Below are 6,180 nucleotides of genomic sequence, written 5' to 3'. Positions count from 1 at the left end.
TTTGGACTTCCTTGTTTGCATATGATTCTAACTCTTTTGCTAAACTCTTCTACACTGAATTTTCTACTGATTTTACAACGGCATGATAATTTTCTTTCATGCTCACATGCTCCTTAAATATGGTGAACCTCCCTCTAAAGTGACTTTCAAATTTTGTGATTAGTTCGTACTTCCCTCTGATTTTTGTCTGATTGATTTCCTTCCATTGTTTGCTGATTTCCCTTAAGTTAAAACCATCCCCATTTTTCTGACCCGTTTCATTCATAACAAAGTCTCAGACCTCTGATTTCACTGGTTGTTAATTGATCTTCTTACCTTATATGCACAAACCGTGTATTATCAAAACTCTGTCCTTAAATGACTTTTATGTATTCACCCCTAATTGCCTACTTTGTACAAAGTGTTTGATTAATTCCTTTTCTTAAATGGTTTTACCCGTTTGAATCTGAATCCCTTAATTAAGGGAAGCCTTGTGTAATTGATTGACAGTCAGTTCTTTAACTATTTTTTTACCTTATTTCTGCCTGATTTCTATACTATAAAAGGCACAACCCTCTTTCACACACTAGACAGGAGAATCCTTCTGAACTCATACTCTCTCACAATAAAATTCTCTTCTTGTCTGCATTATGGCCTGTTTGCAAGACCTACTGCTTTTCTTTGTTCGTTTTCATTGAAACTGGTATGTCCTAATTTAAGTTTCAGCATCATCACAATGTATTTATTTACAGCTTTTCTTTATCCATGTCTACTTTACTACTTCTCCAAAGTTGAATATTTAACCAGCATGTTAATTTCTTTTGCATGTTTCTGCTGTGAACCCCTGCCCCAGTTTCCCTTTATGTGCTTTGAGTTATAGTTTAAAACATAGCAATATGCAAGTTATTTTTCATGGTTTGAGCTTGATCCTTTAGGGGATCCTAACCTTTAAAACAATGTGTTCTAACATGTTTGTGGGGTGTGCCAGCATTTCCCATTGCTGGGTATGCCTACTAGCCTGTTCTTGCCTCTTTGCCACTTCCCCTTTCCCCCTCTCAGAACTCTGCACTGGCACTCACTCTTAGCTTCTAGGTTCTGCCCCCCTCCTGTGAGATTTGCCTTAGGATCTTGACTTCCCTCTGAACTTGGACACTTGAGGGCTGGCCCTTCCACACTGCACTATGACTTAATCCTGCAATGCACTTGGATGTGAGCACTGTACGGAGTCCATATGAGGCTTTTAGGGAACTCTGACACATCCAAATGAGAGAAAGGCTTTGGGTCTTGATCTTGGGAGTTGGTTTACTTCATACTTCAGATAGGAAGTCTGAGTCAGGCTCTTCTTGGTTGTAATTTTCAATTTTCTGATGTATTTTCTCTATTTTATTTTTTATTGTAATAACTTTGTAATAAACATTTGGGGTGATTAGTAAAAAGGGAGGGGTAACCATGCATGCAAGGGGTAAATATCCTGCTCATAGGGTTTTCTGCACTTCTGTATTTATACAGATATCTGCCTATAGTTTTTGCACTTCTGCATTCATGTAGATGTCCTGCTCATAGGGTTTTCTGCACTTCTGCATTTATACAGACACCCTGCCTATAGTTTCTGCACTTCTGTATTCATGTAGTTGTCCTTCTCATAGGGTTTTTTGCACTTCTGCATTTATATAGATACCCTACCTATAGTTTCTGCACTTCTGCATTCATGTAGATATCGTGCTCATAGAAATTTCTGATTTCTGCATTCACATAGATAACTTGCCTATATGCTTATTAATTTCTGCATTCACATAGATAACTTGTCTATAGGAATTTTTGCATTTCTGCATTCATGAAGATAACCTATCTTTATGAATTTCTGCATTCATGTAGATAACTTGACTATAAGAACTTCTGCATTCCCATTTAGATACCATGACTATAAGAATCCCTGCATTCGTATATAGATACCATCTCTATAGGATTCACATGCATGTAGATAATATGCCTATAAGTCCTTTCTGATTCTTGAATACTCGCCTCTCATTAGGTAAACATGTTATAGGTTTTAACAACCAGTGAAATTAGATATCGCGTTCGTAATAAAATGCAGCACCTAGATAACGTGTTTTAAGTTAACAAACACATAGAAAGCATGCCTACAAAGGTTCTAATCAAATCTGAATCACTTCACTCGCTTGTTAGTTTAAACTGTCAGTAGTAATGCATTATCGAATGTAGAACTTGTATTATTCTAACCTATCTATAATCTGTTTACCTCTTCATTTCTGAAATCAGTAGATAGCATGCCTATAGGTCTTCGTCTAACACTTAGGCAAGCCATAAGGTAAACTTGTTAGATTCTTATTAACTACAACCAGTAGGCAGGCCTAATTCGGATTTCTTAGCTGAAATATGTAATAAATCAGTCTGCCTCAACCTTTTAAGTTTTAATCAGACCCTAAGCAGTATGTGCAAGACATGCTAAACTATGTGCTTTTCTTTGGTTTTAAGGAGGTCTGTTGAGCCTTATTTGTTTATGTACTTTCTCCCCAAACTTGCCACATGTGTGTTTTGTTTGTCGCCTTAGAATTTTGCCTTTGAAACTACAAAGCCTAATACCCCTTCCCTTTAGGATTAGTAGTCCTAAGTGTCTCCGGGACTGATAGGAATGGGACGGGTAATAGCATGCAATAAGTAACCGAGACCAATCCGCACTTTAATACCTTAATGGGGTGGGAAGGGTAGATATGGATATGATGACCATGCGATAACATCTCGTGTAGCCCCTCATTGAGGAGTGATTACCAGATGTTGTGTGGGGTGATCCATATTATTTATAAACCTAGGACCCCCTTTTCCTTTACTTGTTTATTTCATTGTTTACTTTCAAACTATTTTCTTAAAATTCAACTTTTCTTTTGTTTTCTTTTAATTTCACCTATCTGTAACCCTTATGTGCAAATCCCCTCTTATTTGAAGTCTTAGTCGCCTTCATATTATTTGTACTTAAAGTCACAACCGTAGCCTGGCCGGAAACCACATTAGTAGATCCTAAGGTGTGCCTAACACCTTCCCCTCGGGATAATTTCAAGCCCTTACCCAATCTCTGGTTTCCTAATTCAAATTCCTCCTAGTGTCCTAATGCACTCAAATCATTAGGTGGAGACTCTTCAATCCAAACCCAATTCCTGAAAGGGAACAAGTTGTCCTCCCAAATGTCATGAACCCGCTTCCAAGAGGAAAAAGGGGGCGCAATAGTGGCGGAGCCTCAGGTTGATTTTGAGGAGGAGGTTCCGGCCCCAGCAGTTCTGGTGGGCCCAGCTCAGGTTCCAGAGGGGTTCATTGACACCCTAGTTCTTCAGGACGCTCTGGTTTGATTGGTGGGCCTCATGGAGAGTGTCACCCGAGCAGGTTTGCTTCCTGTAGCACCAGCCATTCTCAGGCTGGAGGAGGGGCTCAGACTCCTACTACTCGCACTCCGGAGTATGTGGCTCCCCAAATTTAGATTCCAATGGTTTATCTAGCTGGAGCAGTTCAGCCAGGTGTAGTTCCTCAGACCGACGATTGAGCGGCTATGTCCGCCGATGCTTTGTGGAGGCTGGATAGGTTCACTAAGCTCTTCACTTCTACATTCAGCGGTGCATCTACTGAGGATCCCCAAGATTATCTGGATAGTTGTCATGAGGTTCTTCGAAACATGGGGACTATTTAGACCAATAGAGTTGATTCTGCTACCTTTCGTCTGTCGGGAACCGCCAAGACTTGGTGAAGGGATTATTACTTAGCTAGGCCAGCCGGGTCGCCATCTTTGACATGGGAGAAGTTTATGGTGTTGTTTCTGGAGAAGTTTCTCCCTGTTACTCAGAGAGAGGCCTATCGGAGGCAGTTTGAGTGCCTCCAGTAGGGTTCTATGACGGTCACCCAGTATGAGACCAAGTTCATCGATCTAGCTCGCCATGCTCTTATCATACTTCCCACCAAGAGAGAGAGGGTGAAGAGGTTTATTGATAGTCTTATTCAGACTATTCGTCTTCAGATGGCCAAGGAGGCAGGGAGCGAGATCACCTTTCAGGAGGCGGCCAATATGGCCCGCATAGTTGAGATGGTTTGGTTATAGGGAGGTGGTCATGGGTCGGATAAGAGGCCCCGTCATTCAGGAAGATTCAGTGATACCTCATCTGGAGGTAGAGATTCATATGGTAGAGGCCATCCTCCTAGGCCCTTTCAGTCAGCTCTCCAGGTCTCACATGGTACTTCAGGTGGCCATGGCTCTCAGATGCATTATTCTGATCAGCAGCCTTACAGTGCACCACCAGCTTTTATCAGTGCACCGCCATTTCAGAGTTTCCGAGGTGGTCATTCTGGCCAGCAGTCTCAGCAGCCGAGGGCTTGTTACACTTGTGGTGATCCAGGTCAAATTGCTAGGTTTTTCCCTCGAGCACCGGGTAGCTCTCAGCATCAGGGTTCTCGTGCTATGGTACAGGCACTAGGTGTTCCACAGCCCGCCCAGCCAGTTAGAGGTGGGGGTAGAGGTGATAAAGGTGGAGGTAGAGGTCCTAGAGGTGGAGGCCAGCCAGCAGCAGGCCGTCCTAGAGAGGTAGTTCAGGGTGGTGGGGCCCAGCCCCGTGTTACGCCCATCCAGCTAGGCCCGAGGCTGAGGCTTCAGATGCAGTCATTATAGGTACCATTCTGGTTTATGATAGAGATGCTTCAGTGTCATTTGATCCAGGGTTTACGTATTCGTATGTGTCATCTTATTTTGCACCGTACCTGGTCATGCCTAGTGATTCATTGAGTATTCCTGTTTATGTGTCTACACCGGTAGGTGATTCTATTGTGGTTAATCGAGTCCATCATTCTTGTATTGTGGTGATTGGGGGTCTTGAGACTCGCGTAGATTTATTGCTTTTAGATATGGTCGATTTCTATGTTATATTGGGGATGGATTGGTTATCACCTTACCACGCTATCTTGGATTGTCATGCCAAGACTATGACCTTAGCCTTACCGGATTTTCCCTGTTTAGAGTGGAGAGGGACTCCTGGTCATTCTACCCGCAGTGTTATTTCGTATGCGAAGGCTCGGCGTATGGTCGAGAAGGGGTGTTTCGCCTATCTGGCATATGTTCATGATTCTAGTGCTTGGTCCCTTCTATTGATTCTGTACTCGTTGTTCGTGAGTTTCCTGATGTTTTCCCTTCAGACCTTCCGGGTATGCCACCCGAGAGGGATATTGACTTTTGTATTGATTTGGTCCCGGGCACCCAGCCCATTTCTATCTCGCCATACCGTATGGCCCCGCTTGAGTTGAAGAAGTAGTTGCAGGACTTGCTTGAGAAGGGTTTCATTAGATCCAGTGTTTTGCCTTGGGGTGCCGCGATGTTGTTCGTTATGAAAAAGGATGGTTCGATGAGAATGTGCAATGATTACCGGCAGTTGAACAAGGTTACAATCAAGAATAAGTATCCACTACTGAGGATTGATGATTTGTTCGATCAGCTTCAGGGTGCCAAGGTATTTTCAAAGATTGACTTGAGATCTAGCTACCATCAATTGAGGATTAGGGCATTCGATGTCCCTAAGACAGCATTCCACACTCGGTACGGGCATTATGAGTTCTTGGTTATGTCATTCGGGTTGACAAATGCCCCAACAGCTTTTACGGATTTGATAAACCGAGTGTTCAGGCCTTATTTGGACTCGTTCGTGGTAGTCTTCATTGATGATATTCTGATATATTCCCGCAGCCAGGAAGAGCACGAGCAGCATCTCAGAGTGGTTCTTCAGACTCTGAAAGATAGTCAGCTATTTGCGAAGTTCTCGAAGTGTGAGTTCTGGTTGAGTTCAGTTGCATTCCTGGGTCATGTCGTATCAGCATAGGGTATTCAGGTTGACCCGAAGAAGATTGAGGCAGTCAAGAACTGGCCTAGACCAGCATCAACTACAGAGATTTGGAGTTTCTTGGGATTGGTAGGCTACTATCGTCGGTTCGTGGAGGGTTTCTCATCTATCGCAGCCCCGATGACCAGGTTAACCCAGAAGGGTGCCCAATTCAGATGGTCGGACAAGTGTGAGGCAAGATTTCAGAGGCTCAAGACAGCTTTGACTACGACACCGGTGTTAGTTTTGCCCACGGGTTCAGGGCCTTATACCATTTATTGTGATGCATCTCGCATTGGGCTTGGTACAGTGTTGATGCAGGATGGCAAGGTCATTG

The sequence above is a fragment of the Nicotiana sylvestris genome, chromosome 12 (assembly GCF_000393655.2).
Source record: "Nicotiana sylvestris chromosome 12, ASM39365v2, whole genome shotgun sequence".
Classification (NCBI taxonomy): Eukaryota; Viridiplantae; Streptophyta; class Magnoliopsida; order Solanales; family Solanaceae; genus Nicotiana; species Nicotiana sylvestris.
Note: the sequence above shows the minus strand (reverse complement) of the source record.